A 15354-nucleotide genomic window follows, 5' to 3' on the forward strand; every position below is an offset into this window, starting at 1 on the left:
AAGGTGATGTGGTTTAATGATGTGTTCTTGAAGAAGAAATGAAGGATGACTAAAGTCCTAAGGTGGGGAGGTGAACTGAGAGGTTAGTGTCCCATAGTAGAAGAATGTTCCATTCTATCTGTACTGAGGATCGGCCATATGAAGGCACAGAAGAAGGTGCCCAGAGCCAGCTATACTGTAATGCCAGCACTGGACAAGCTAAGGCAGGAATGGTCTGCAAAATTACCAAATTATTTTTTAAAAAAATTAGAAAGGGGGGTAGGGGGAGGGAAAGGGGGACCAGAACATGAGAAGGGGTATCAATGTGTGAGAAGTAATACACCTTCTATCTGGCAAATATAACTGTAACCCTTCTATTAATTACAATAAAAAAAATAGAAGGGGCCAGGAGTTTGGCCTAGTGGTAGAGTGCTTGCCTGGCATGCCCAAAGACCCAGTTTTGATTTCTCAGTACCACATACATAGAAAAAGCTGGAAGTGGTGCTGTGGCTCAAGTGGTAGAGCTCTAGCCTTGAGAAAACTCAAGGACAGTGCTCAGTCTCTGAGTTCCAGCCCCAAACCTGGCAAAAACAAAAATAAAAATTGGAATGTTGCCAGAAAGAAAGTCTTCACCAGAGCCCAATCTTGACAGCTCCCTGGCTCTTGAATTTCTGGGTTCCATAAATGTGAGCAAAGGCATTTTTGTTTAAGCCATCTTGTTGATGGAATGCTACCATGACAGGAAGGAGACCATAGTTCACCTTCCCTCCGTCTGCCTGTAGGCTGGCCCCTCCCTCCTCTCCTGCAGCCCATCATCCATCACTGCAGGCTCAAGTCAGATCACAGGGATTATGTTCCTGTTCTGCCACCGACTGTAAACGTGGGCCAACAACAAGGCGGAACTTGTAAAATGTGTACAATACTGCTTGGTGAATTAAACACAGTTGATGGAAGTCAAACACTGCAGCTATTGCTATCCTAGTGTATGTAAGCGGGATAAGTCACCCAGACCACATAGCTTAAAACAAGGTGCACTACAGGAACTCTGGGAACTTGCTGTTCCTGCTCCAAGCTCATTCACCAGTCTGGTGTTCTCAGGCTTGCTTTCCTGGGCTCTGCCTGTCATGTCCTTGTCCTGTGCCAGCTCCTGTCTATTCTTTGGATCAAATATACTTTAATTGCTAGTAAGACACTGGCAAGGCAGTTATAGTTGGCATGTCAGAAAGACAGAATACATCTTTTGTTGTTGTTGTTGTTATTTGTAGGGCTTGGACTCAGGGTCTAAGTACTGTCCCTGAGCTTTTCCTCAAGGCTAGCACTCTACCACACTGAACCAGAGATATACATTCGTTTTTTAGGTGATTCATTGCAGATAAACATTTCAAGGACTTTCCTTCCCTGGGCTGACGGTGTACTTTGATCCTCTGATCTCAGCTTCCGGTATATCCAGAATTACAAGTGTACACCACCAGTGCCCAGCCAGAATTCACATTTTAATGATTACCAGCTAGGCACTGGAGGAGCAAATCTGTAATCCAGGCTACTCAGGAATCTGAGATGGAAGGACTAAAGTTTGAAGCCGGCCTCGGCAAGAGGTCCATGAGACTCTTTTTCACAGCTAACCACCAAAAAGCTAGAAGCCCCAGGACCAGAGTTGGGGTGGGGGAGAGGGAGAAGGACAGAGGGGGGGAGAGAGAGATTACCATTTTTTTTGTTTTGCTTTGCTTAATGTTTTCAAACAGGGTCTTGCTATAGAGCCCAAGCTGGTTTTGAACTCTCAGCCTTCCTGCCTCAGATTTCTAAGGGCTGTGATTACAAGGGATGTGCCACTATGCCTAACTCTATTTGCCTTATTGATCAATTCATCCATTGATCCATGTTAATTGCATCCATGGGAGTAATTAACATACCATAATAGTGATGTATTGATTTATAATAAGCAACATTAATTCAGCTACAAATATTTATCGAGCATCCTCTACATGCCAAGGAATGGACTACTTTTGGCAGCAATATAGGACACCATAACTTTACAGTAAGCGTTTTTTCTAGCAGAAGAACATTCTCAAGAGACAATGCTTAACATTATCATCCCTGGCAAACAAAAAATTACTAGATATTGCATAGTCCGTTAGTTGGATAAAATTAGAGACTAGAATAATACACAGAAAGGCAAGAACGATTTCTAGACTGGATCTTTTGGAGAATTTTTCTCATGTTTTACCCATATTTTTCATCTTAATCTCTATTAGTCATCAGAATTGAGACTCTCCCCCCTGCTGCAGCCCCCCAAGTCATCAGCTCAGACTCTTCTTCAGTATCCCTATTGTAGATAATGCAGAATGACGGCAGGATGCCTACCTGATATATACAAAGATATCCAATGGGGACTGGGGCACTAGAGATGCAGCTCAATGCTTGCTTAGCACTCATGAAGCATGGGTACCACATTGTGTTAGATAAGCAAAGAAACAAACAAATGATACCATTCAACCCTTTTTTTTTCTCCCCCAGTCCTGGAGCTTGAACTCAAGGCCTGGGAACTGTACCTGAGCTTCTTTTGCTCAAGGTAGCACTCTACCACTTGAGGCACGACTCCACTTCCAGCTTTTTCTGTTTATGTGATACCGAAGAATCAAACCCAAGGCTTCATTCATGCTAGGTAAGTACTCTACCACTAAGCCACATTCTCAGCCCCCACCCCACCCCGCCCCGCCCCCCTACACATTGTCATACCATCACCGACTGCTTTCATACTACAATGAACTCCAGGATTGGAGCCAAATGACTCACAGAAACAAAACTATTTCTCACCTTACCTTTTGTAGAAAATATGATTGTTCTTAGAGTATTCCTTTTGGCCATTGCTAGTTAAGAAAGGCTCTGTATGTATTAAAAGTTAGATAAGCTCCTAATATGAAACTGAGTTTCCTAATACTCTTGTTTTGTCAGGTCATTTAATTCAACGAGGAGGGAGACACCTGCAGGCAAAATCTGATTTTTTTATTTTATTTATTTAGTTTTTTGATGAGGTAAGTTCTGAGTTCCTGTCAACATGTAATTTCTGTTAATCATGTGGCTATAGACTGTTGTCCCCGGTGAGACTGAACTCTTCAGCAAGTGCTGAGAGCTGGAGAGGCTGGAGGGAAATTGTCCAGGGACTTGGTAAAGCCAGTGTCTGAGGTCATACTAGGGAAGACCAACTGAATTCGGTCTGAATTCACACGCTGTATAGTCAATGGATGTCAAAACTGAAGCCAATGGGACTGGAATGTAGCTTAGTGGTAGAGTGCTTGCCTAGCATGCATAGTGCTCTGGGTTCAAATCCTCAGAACCACATAAATAGAAAAAGCTGGAAGTGGTGCTGTGGCTCAAATGGTAGCGTGCTAGTCTTGAGAAAAAGAAGCTCAGGGATACTGAGTGCTCAGGTCCTGAGTTTAAGCCCCAGGACTGGCAAAAGAAAACAACAACAACAAAAACTGAAATCAAGCCTGGATTAGAGTGGGTAGTAGAAGAAGACGTCAGAACAAAAACTGAATCGGTGTTCAGAAGAAGGAAACTTTTCCTTGATGGGTCTCTGTGTGGTAGGAGCTCACTCACCCAAGGTGTATGGAAACGAAGTAAAAGCAGTGGTTCCATAGGTCACTGAAGGAATACAACTTACTCTTACTCCTCATTTTACCATCTCCAAGAAGCTTTTCTTGACTAGTTATAGTAGTCAGACTCTACAGTGTAATTCCATTTTTTTGTGGGTCATGGGGCTTGAACTCTGGCCCTGGGTGCTGTCCCCGAGCTCTTCAGGTCAAGGCTACCATCCTACCCCTGGGCCTCGGCATTGTTCCTGAGTTCTTCAACTCAAGGTTACCACCCTACCCCTTGAGCCACTGCCCCACTTCCCATTTTCTAGTGATTAATTGGAGACAAGAGTCTCATATTCTTTAGTGCCCGGGCTGGCTTTGAACTGCGATCTCAGCCTTAGATCCCAGCCTCCTGAGTAGCTAGGATTATGGGCGTGAGCTACCACGCCAGGCATGATTCCATTTTAATTTCTTCCAAGTGCTTTGAAGTATACAAGGCCTACCTTAGTAACAGCTTGGGTCTTCTACCCACCTATGGAAATGTAAGCATTCCTTAAGGGTAGAGCTGCTTTTCCTCCTGCATCCAACCTCATATAGAGCCTGGAACACTGCAAGGACTCAAGAGAAATGTACCTATTGACTAGTTATGATTTATTTCATCTGTACATTTTCCTTGTCTCAACAAAGCACCTATACTTTGAAATGTAATTATCTAGTGATGTTTTATAGGTACTTCTCTACTATTTTAATAAAACACTATTTTGATAAGCCAGAAATATTATCTTGTTAAATGTCTTAGCAACTGGCTAGCTTCTAAAAATGCTTCCAATAGACACATGTTTCTTTTGCAACATGTATTTATCACTAGATGGAACTTCACTGAGTTCTTTTCTTTCTACTGGATTTAAAGTTTCAGAAATGCATTGCATTCTAATCATGAAAAGAGTTGATTCTGCAGGGAATATTAAAATATAAATATTTCTTTTCACATCATAAGCATGGGTACCTACAAGTTTAAGCTTGCCTGCTAACTCATTCCTTGCTGTATAGAAGTCTGAAGACATGCTCTATTCAGTCCCAGCTGAAGGGGGAGAAAAAAACAAAAAACAAAAATCTGTACTATGACTAGTTTCTACCCGCTGCCATTTTCTCTTTTCTCAACAGCAAACCCTGTCAAGATCATAGTCTGTATATTCCTGATCCACTTACTTTTAGCTCCCTCGACTCTGACGTCAGTCCTCAGTTACTCGTCACTAAAACTGTTTTTATTAAGGCCATCAGTGACGTCTTTGTTGACAAGTCCAGGGGACATTTCCTGTCTTCATCTTACCCACTCTCACACAACAATCTGACAGAGCTCACTCATCATTCTCTCCTTGGAACATTCTCTGTCAATATTTTAGATACTCAATACTGCTATTTTTCCCGCTTTGGGGTCAGTTCTTCTATTGGCTTCTCTTTCTCTACCTCACCTCTAAATGTTAAGTGTTAACAAGGGTTGGCCTAGTTCCATTGCATTACCTCTGAGCATGACTATAGCTTCATCTTGTTAAAACTAGGGTCTCCCTTAGCACTCTCTGTACATTATTTCTTTGTAAAAAAAAAAAAAAAAAAAACAAGCCAAATCAATACCAGTGTCAAAGAAATCATGATCCTATAGCCTCAATAACATAGTATGTAACAAGGGAATTCTCCTATCTTATATTATAATGCAATGTTTAGCTGGGCTGTGGCTACTGAGAATAACTGTATTCTTAGCTTCCTCTGTACAGAAGCATAGCCAGTCACCAACATCTATAATGTCATGGAAATGGAAATGTCATCTGATGCCTTCAGACCTCAGCACAAGCATGTTATTTCCGTTATTCATACCTTTCTCTGTTCTGATGCCTGGAATATATACATTACCATCTTTAGCCCTGAGTGTAGGCCAAGGAGGTGGTACAATAAATAATGTACAAGTTTGAGCCAGATGCTAATGGCTTATGCCTGTAAACCTAGCAACTCTAGAGACTGAGGTCTAAGCATCTCAGCAAACCCAAACAGGAAAGTTCATGAGACTCTTTCTTGGGGGGCCAGTCCTGGGGCTTGAATGTGGGGCTTGGGCACTGTTCTTGAGCTTTCTCAAATTTAGTGCTTTACCACTTGAGCCATAATACCACTTCTGGCTTTTTCTATATATGTGGTACCAAGGAAATGAACCTAGGGCTTTGTGCGTGCTAGGCAAGCACTCTACCACTACGCCACAATCTTGGCCCTCACAAGATTCTTATCTCCAATGAAATACCACAAAAAGCTGGAAGTAGAGCAGTGGCTCCAGTGGTAGAGGGCCAGTTCTGAGGAAAAAAAAATGTCTGGGACAGTGCCCAGGCCTGAGTTCAAGCCCCAGTACTGGCACCAGGGTGGGGGGGGGGCAGGAGAGAGAGGGAGAGAGATAGAGGGAAAGGGAAAAAGGGAAGGGAAGAGGGAAGAGAAGAAAAGAAAGAGGGAAGGAGGGAAGGAAGGAAGGAATTAATTTCTGGTTTGTTAAATCACTTTAATTCAGGGTCATCAGTCACCCATAACTGAATCTGTTTCTAAACTATTAGTGATGATAATGTCTGCCTTCCAGGTTCCATTGTGATAGGTATTTTCCATACATGTATCACCTAAGCCTGACATCACCTTTACAGATAAACTATTACTTAGGTAGGTGGAAGAAATCAGAAGTCATGCAGCTTTAGTGATAGGAGAATTATTAGAATTTAGTATTCAACCCATGCCCATGTTGATTATCTACTGGCACTAAACCACATTCTGGTTATCTTATTTTCATTTTTTAATTTCCTTTTTGTAGCACTGAGGAACAAACTCAGGGCTTATACAAGCTAAGCAAGCATTCTATGATTTAACTATATCCTAGCCCACCTTATTTTCCTTTCCTTCCTTCTTTCCTTTTTCTTTCTTTCTTTGTTTCTTTTTTTTTTTTTTTGCCAGTCCTGGAATTTGAACTCAGGGCCTGAGAACTGTCCTTGGGATTTCTCAAGGCTAGAGCTCTACCACTTGAGCCACAGCACCACTTCCAAACCCGGGTCTTCATGCATACTAGGCAAGCACTCTACCACTAGAAATCCTGTCTCCCCACTTTTTTTTTTCCTTTTTACAGTACTGCAACTTGAATGCAGACACTTTGCCCTTGTCATGCCTCTAGCCCTTTTTTTGCACTGGTTATTTTTGAGATAGGGTTTTATTTCCTGCTTGGATGTGTACCTGGACTGTGATCTGCCTATTTTAGGCTTCTTGTAATAGTTGAGATAACAGGTATACACACACCGCCGCTGTCAGGTCTCAGTTGAGAAGGGGTCTTGCAAAATGTTTCTGCCTGGCTGGCCTCCTGTGTTGACCCTTACAATACAACCTCCCAGTACTAGGATTCTGAGCATGAGCCATCAGTGCTTATCCCAAGGCCGCTTTCGAACTCACAATGACTGTAAAGGTAACAGTACACAAATGTTAATACCATGTTTCTGTTATACATACCACATCGTTTCATTCCTCAGATGCTTTTTTTTTTTTAAATGCTGCCCCTACTGCCTGGCACCTTTAGGTACTTCTCTCTTTTAACTCATTCTCTGAAAAAGAATGGATGATACACACTTTCTTTACGCATCCAGAGTTCATTATGTGCCTCTTTGTAATACTCACACAGTGGTCTGAAAGCACTTTTTTGAAGTCAAAAATGACTTTCTGAAGTCAAGAAAGTTGGTTTTGAAATCTGTTCTGCCAGATTCCTGGGAGGGTTAAATTTCCTGAATCTGTTTCTTGATTTCTAAACTAGGGATAATAATCTGAGTGTTAGTGGGCTATGCAAACAAGAACACTTGCCTAGCAACAGGTACTCATTCTACAAATGGCAGCCATGACATAGTCTGTGAGTGCTTTGAGTCATTACAGCATTAACCTCCCATGTTCTGATCTCAAATCGCAACCACTCAGCTTCCTAAATTTTTTATCTAAATTGGACAAAGAAGGTCCTTAAAATTCATACTATCCTTAGTTACTACGTTACTCAGCTTTATATCTACTAAAATGTCCTTTGTTGGTGCACATACTTCATTCATATCACTGGATATGAATGTTAAATATCTAAAGTATGATGCTCATGTATTCCAGAACAGAGAAGAAAATTAACTGCCGATTCTTTTGGGGCTACTATATCAATTGGTATATCACTCCATCATTATCAACAATCCAATTCGCCGGCTTTTTATCTTGAAGAGTCTAAAAAAAAAGCACAGGGAGATGTTTCTGAGGAATAAACTGATAAAGAGGGAACTATTGAGAGGCTGAGACAAGGCTACTTCTACAGGCCGTGATGACTAAGCTCTCAAAAATATGAAAGTAAGAGGAGAAGCTATTCTCCAAAGCCTGCAAAACAAACAAATCAGAAGAGAACAAAAGTCCTACAAAAATTATTATATGCTTCTGTGCAACTTGAATCCTCAGAATATTATTTAGTAAGCATTCATTGAAGACCTATCCTATGTTCAGAACTGGCAAATAGAGGAACACTACAATACCTATTCTTATAAAAATAACATTAACACAAATTAGATAATAGCATCAATAATGTCATATTAAAACATGCAGCAAAATAGAGCACAATGTCTAATTGCATATATATTATATACACCTATATTCAAGCATGGAAAATGCAGAACTTATAAATTAGAAAGTGCAATTATGCAAAAATTGAACTCTGTAACTTGAAGGTAGGGATGAAAGAAGAAATAATGGAGACAATAGAAGTGGTGACACCAATCACCAAGACATATTATATTCATAACCTGACTTATGAAACTGTAATACTTTTGTACAAATATCTAATAATGATGATGTTTTACAAACATAAAAATTTGCCAGGCGCAGTGGCTCACCCCTGTAATTCTAGCTACTTAGAAGGCTGAGATCTGAGGACAAAGGTTCAAAGCCAGCCTGGGCACAAAAGGACCTGAGATTCTTATCTCCAATTAACCTCTAGAAAATGGGAAGTGGGGCTTGGCTCAAGGGTAGGGTGGTAGCCTTGAGCTGATGAGCTCAGGGACAGCACCTAGAACAAGTTCAAGCTCCATGACCCACCAAAAAAAAAAATATATATATATCTTTGATGTACCTCACAAATATATATATATATATATATATATATATATAAATGTGTATATATATAATGAAAATGAAAACTTACGGAAAAGCTTAACAAGATAAATGATACTGATTATTACTATTTTGTAGTACTGAGGATCAAACCCAAGGTCTTGCTAGGAAAGTGTTCTGTGACCAAGCTACATCTTCAACCCTTGTGTTAGATCTTGACAGGGAGGTAGATATAGATAAGAAGGGGAAAGGAGGCAGGGCACTGATGGCTCCCTCCTGTAATCCTACTCAAGAGGCTGAGATCTAAGGATTCCAGTTCAAAGCCGGCCTGAGCAGAAAACTCCAACTCTTGCTTCCAATCAACCAGCAAAGAGCCAGAGATAGAGATGTGGCTCAAGTGCCAGTCTTGAGCAAGAGTCAAACAGAGCTATTTAGTTAATTTAAATTTTGAGACAGGGTCTATGCACCTGACCTTGAACTCTTTTTGTTGTTGTTGTTGTTGGTTACGGGGCTTGAACCCTGGGGCTGAGCACTGTCTCTGAGCTCTTCAGCTCAAGGCTACTACTCTGTCACTTTGAACCTCAGTGCCGCTTCTCGTTTTCTGGTGGTTGATTGGAGATAAGAGTCTCATGGACATTCGTGACTGGGCTGGCTTTGAACCGTGATCCTCAGATCATGGAACCCGGTGGAAGGTGCATCTTAGAAGCCAAGTGGGCTCTCACCATATACTTGAACTCTTTTGGTGTCTAACCTTAGGACATTCCATCCCTAATACTATATTGTTCTTAATTTACTTAAGTGCTTTGTTACAGCATCTTAAATGAACATGTTACCAAGATAAAAGAGATAGCAGGCTAGGTTTTTCTCATAAAGAAACTTGTGTCACGTTGAAATCTAGCTAGTTTCTGAAATTCAGCCAAATTTGACATTAAACACACTTGGTTGTGAGCCGGGTGTGGTGGCTCACACCTGTAATCCCAGCTACTTGGGAGGGTGAGAGCTGAGGGTCCCAGTTTGAAGCCAGCCTGAGCCATAAAGCTAGAAGCGGAGCTATGACTCAAGTGGTAGCGTCTCAGCGCTAAGTTAAAAAGAGCTCTGGGATAGAGTCCACACCTGAGTTCAAATGCCAGGACCAATACGCACAAAAAAACAAAAACCTAATTTTTAAAATTTTAGGTTTTGGAGTTAGAACTCAGGGCCCCTCCTTCCCATCCTTCCCCTCCGTTCCCCCACCTCACCACGATTTGTTTTTGTTTTTGTTGTTTGGGGTTTTTTTTTTGCAGGTCCTGGGGCTTGAACTCTGGGCATGGGCGTTATCCCTGAGCTCCTTTTGCTCAAGGTGATCTCTCTACCGCTGTGTACTTACAGTTTTTTTTTTTTTCTTCAGTAGTTTATTGGGGATGAGTATTAGATGTTGGGTTCAGTGTCTCATGCCTGTAATCCTAGCTACACAGGAGGCTGAGATCTGAGGATCAAGGTTCAAAGCCAGCCTAGGCACTAAAGTCCATGAGACTCTTATCTCCAATTAACCACTAGAAAACTGGAAGTGGTGCTGTGTCTCAAGAAGTAGGGTGGTAGCCCTGAGCTGAAGAACTCAGGGACAATGCCCAGGCCTAAAGTTCAAGTCCCCAAACCCCCCACCACAAAAAGCCAACCCAAACTGGCTTTGAACACCACCCTCAGATTTCCCAAGTAGCTAGAATTACAGGCTTGAACCACCAGTGCCTGGCTTCCTTCCCATTTTAAAGCTTATTTTTCAGGTAGGATTGCTGGCGTAGGGCTAGCCTTGGACTACAATCCTTCTACTTAGACCTTCTTGTACAGCTTGTGTTGTAAGGTAACTCAGTCAGCGAGATACAGAGAAGCCATATTTTGAGAGGCTGAATTGGGAGTCTTTATTGGAGAGCAGGCATCTGCCCCAAAGACCTGCAGCCCTGAATTGAGCTAGAACAAAGCTTTAAAGACAGCAACCACATGTTTGGGGTGGAAACCAAGATTAACAAAAGCAGACCATTTTAGGAAAGGTAGCTCAGCAACCAACAGACCTTTTCCATCTAGAGAAGTAGCTCAGGAGTCAGCTTAAACTTCCCATTTAGAGGCTATGAAAGGCAGAGAATCAAACAATTCACTGAAACCAAAGGCCAGTATTCTCTGTGTAGCAAAAGCCCCCCTTAAGGTTAAGCAGCATGACCCCTGCAACTCACTAAATGGCCTCTCTCACCTCTAGGCTTTTTTTTTTATTTTACTTTTTTTTAATATATATTTTTATTGTAATTAATAAAAGGGTTACATGATATTTGCCAGATAGAAGGTGCATTAATTCACATACATTGATACCCTTTCACATGTCTTGGTACCCATTACCCTCCCCCCACCCCCCACCCCCCACCCCCATCTTGGTTTTCCCCCCTTCCCTATCAAATTTCAAATAACCAAATACAAATAAATTCAATATATCAGATAACAAAGTGAGATACTGTAACAATATGAGATACCCAAGGGACACCAAAGGAGATGAGAGATAACATAGTACATTAAGGACAACAATCATTCGTTATATGGCTTTTGTTTCGATATCCTGGAGGTCCTTTCAATTAGCTTCATACTATATGACCTTATATATGAAGATTTTGCTCTATTGCAGATCTCTGCTAGTAGGGCCCAAGGTTTCTACTGATTATGACAAATGTTCACCTCTAGGCTTTTTAAAGCTGGATGGAAAGCCCTCTCTACCCAGAAAGGAACCAGGACAAGGCATATTGCTTAGACTCTATCTCCTTGTTTCGCTTGGATGTCAGTTCTAGAATGTGGTGTGCCTCACTAAACTTGGCTTATTTGTTGAGATGGGGTCTTAATAACTTTTTGCCTGAGGCTGGCCGTGATTTATGATTCTTTTATTTAAGACCACTTGGTCAACTCTTATTGGTAGTTACATTATAAATGAAAACTAACTTCTAAGTAATATATTCACTTATAATTGGATTTAAAACTTCTCTTATATTTTGCAATACTGCTCTGTTGTGGGCAGCCTAACAGCCAAGGTAGCTTGAAAGAGTATATACCTTTGTTAAGTGCATTTAATCTAGATAGACTTGAGAGACTAAAATTAAAAGAAAAAATAACTAGATGGAGAAACCCCCCATTTTTTTGTGTATGTGAACAGAGTCTGGGCCTGTCCCTGAGGTTTTTGCTCAAGGCTAGTGCTCTACCACTTGAGCCACTTCTCCATTTTAAGTTTTACTCCCAATGGCTAGTTGGAGATAAATGTCTCAAGGACTTTCTTGCCCGGGTTGGCTTTGAAGTGTGACCCTCAGATCTCAGCCTTCTGAGTAGCTATGATTACTAATGTGAGCCCAGAATCAACTCAATTTTTATAGAAGGAAAACCATCATTAGTTGATTTGATTTTAAAAAGTCATAGCATCCCTGAGAGCTTCTGGTTTTCCTTTCCTAACCACCCTTCTCAGAAGCCAGCCAGGAGAATCCAGATTAGTTATCAGCATTCCTACATGCTAACCATTCCTGCACACTCTCCAGTTCCTAGGACACCACCCAAACTACTACTGTTCTTAAATTAGCACTACCAATAGGTCTTAGGGATGGACTTGACTCAGAAGGGGAGGAAAGGAGGCAACCTCCTCCTCACAGCAGCCAAATCTGATTACACATTTCCAGTCCCATTACTCCTCTTCTCTTCTCTTCTCCCATCCCCTCTCCCCTCTCCCCTCTTCTCTCTCCTCCCCTCCTCTGCTTTCCTTTTCATCAGTAATGGGGCTTGAACTCAGGTCCTAAGAACTATCCCTGAGCTGCTTCTTGCTTAAGGCTAGTGCTCTACCACTTGAGCCATAGTGCTACTTCCAGCTTTTTCTGTTTATGTGGTGCTGAGGAATTGAATCCAGGGCTTTGTGAATGCTAGGCAGGCACTCCACCACTACCCACATTCTCAGTCCCTACATAGCGCACCAAGATCTGTGTCATCTGTTCACTATCTTCCCCTTGCACTTAACCCCTCCCTTCTTTTTCTCAATTCTATAGTACACACATTCTTGCCTGTATTCTATTGCTTTGCCCTGTTCATTTTTCTGCCCCTCTCCCCTTGCCCTCCCTCTTGCAAGAGCCCATTTCCTGGTACTTTCTTTGGTGGATTTCGACTTTAGTCTTTCTAAAGAATTAGACTGTTTTCACTCTCAACAGAGACTATTACACTTCAGCGAATTCATTTGCTTACTGCCAATATGTTTACTTATAGATTGATGGGCACATCCCAGCTCCCACAAATGAGGGAAACCATGCAACCTATGTTTCACCAGGTGTGGCTTACTGCACTCAATACAATGTTTTTCTCAAGTCTTTCCATTTCTTTATCAATGGCACAGATTTCCAGGTGCCATGAGTCCCTCCTTCAACTGGCCTTCTGTTTTTCTTTGTAATAAATTCTTCTGCTCAAGTTTTTCTTCTGTTCTTGGCTTTATTTATATATTATTCCAGTGAACAAAGACCCATTCCCTTATGTATCAGTTCTGAATGTCAAATCAGGAATGGGTTTGATTAAAATACATGGTTAGCAATAAAACATATCAGTATTTGCCAACACAGGAAGAGGACTTACATCCAGTCCTTATAAACAATTCTTTTCCCTGACCTTATCTTAAAGTCATGGGTCTTCTTGAATTCCTTCCTATTATCTTGGTGTCTTTTAAAGTCATTATAATTGCAGCTCCATGAAGCACTTGATTGCAAGTAAGGTTCTGGGGTTTTGTCTCCAGCACTGAAAAGAAAAAAGGGGAAAGCAGTTTATTTTGGTATAGTACTTAGTTGTTATATAAGAAAATAGCTGGGGTGGGGGGAGGGAAACGGGTACCAAGACATGTGAAAGGGTATCAATGTATGTGAATTAATGTACCTTCTATCTGGCAAATATCATGTAACCCTTTTACTAATTACAAAAAAAAAAAAAAGAAAATAGCTGGGGCTGGAAATATGGCTTAATGGTAGAGTGCTCGCCTAGCATGCATGAAGCCCTGGGTTCAATTCCTTAGTAGCACATTAAAAGGAAAAGCCAGAAGTGATGCTGGGACTCAAGTGGTAGAGTGCTAGCCTAGAGCAAAAAGAAGCTCAGGAATAATGCCCAGGTCCTGAGTTCAAGCCCTAGGACTGGCAAAGCAAGCAAGCAAGAAAGGATGAAAGAAAAAAGAGAGAAAGGAAAGAAAGAAAAGAAGGGAGAAAAAGGAGGTAGCTGGACGACAGTGGCTCATATCTAAAATCCTAGCTACCCAGGAGGCTGAGATCTGAGAACTGGGACTCAGAGACAGACAATCAGACAAATCCAAAACACTCTCATCTCCAATTAGCTAGCAAAAAAGCTAGAAATGGAGGTGTGGCCGAAGTGGCAACATATTAACCTTGATTTAAAAAGCCAAGTTAAAAAAAAAAGCCAACTGATAGGCCCTGAGTTCAAGCCTGGGAACTGAAAAACACACAGAGAAAAAACCTGTACATGTACACAAACACACACACACACACACAGATATGCATATATGCACATGTGCACATACACAGACACACACAACACACCATGTAGTTTTAAATAAGTAATTTGTATTCTCTCTCTCTCTACTTTGGTGTGTGTGTGTGTGTGTGTGTGTGTGTGTGCGCGCATGTGTGTAGAACCAGTTATGGTGCTTGAACTGAGGGTACAGGCCCTTTCCCAAAGATTTTTTGCTCAAGAATAGCACTCTATCACTTGAAACACAGTTCTGCCTCTAGCTTTTTGATAGCTATGGGGCAATATGAATGAATCTCCTGGGGAGGGGGGACAGGTAACAATGTTTAAAAAGAAATGTACTTATCTTTTTAATGTAACCGTAACACCCAGGTTCATCGCCTTTACAACAAATTTAAAAATAAAATGGCTAGGGATGTGGCTTAGTGGTAAAGTGCTTGCCTAGCATGCATGAATTCCTGGGTTTGATTCCTCAGTACCACATAATCAGAAACAGCTGGAAGTGGCATTGTGGCTCACGTGGTAGAATGCTAGCCTTGAGCAAAAGAAACTCAGGGACAGTGCCTAGGCCCTGAGTTCAAGCCCTAAGACTGACAATAAAATAAAATAAATAATAAAATCTAGTATATCCAAAAGAAAAAGAATCTTCTAGACTTTCCTGGCCAGACTGACTTTGACCTGTGATCGCCAGATCTCAGCTTCCTGAGTAGCTAGAATTTTATATGTGTGAGCCACCTAGCTTGATATTTTCTTTATTTTACACTGAGAATAACATGAGAATTATCAACCTACCCAGTTATATTTCAAGTATATCTTTTACTACCCATCCACCTATGACATTCATGGAAAAGATTTTCTATTTCTTTTTTTTCTTTTGTGGGTTGTGGGACTTGAACTCAGCCTGGGTGCTGTCCCTGAGCTCTTAAGCTCAAGGCTACCATCCTACCCTTGAGGTTAACTGGAGATAAGAGTCTCAGGTCCTTTTGTGCCCGGGGTGGCTTTGAACCTTAATCCTCAGATCTCAGCCTCCTGAGTAGCTAGGATTACAGGCGTGAGCCACCGCGCCCAGATTTTCTTTAGTAGTACTTTTATTAGAAATTACTCTGGGTTCTGGAGTGTGGCAGGCCTAGTGGTAAAGTGCCTAGCATGCATGAAGCCTTAG

At 41.4% G+C, this 15354-nt stretch overlaps 1 long non-coding RNA gene across 6 annotated transcripts in view; it reads right to left on the minus strand.

Annotated features, from left to right (window-relative positions):
• LOC150057028 (uncharacterized) overlaps nt 1-15354 on the minus strand; it is a 52956-nt gene that overhangs the window by 6578 nt on the left and 31024 nt on the right. For 2 of the 6 annotated variants that reach the window (XR_016537126.1, XR_016537127.1), the window contains exon 4: nt 12838-13457. This is a non-coding gene — a long non-coding RNA (uncharacterized LOC150057028). Of the gene's footprint in view, nt 1-12830; nt 13458-15354 lie in introns of those variants that run through there. The other 4 variants (XR_016537128.1, XR_016537125.1, XR_016537124.1 and 1 more) reach the window with 4 other exon arrangements.

This window comes from Megascapheus bottae, chromosome 11 (assembly GCF_031878675.1).
Source record: "Megascapheus bottae isolate mThoBot1 chromosome 11, mThoBot2.hap1, whole genome shotgun sequence".
Taxonomy (NCBI): Eukaryota; Metazoa; Chordata; class Mammalia; order Rodentia; family Geomyidae; genus Megascapheus; species Megascapheus bottae.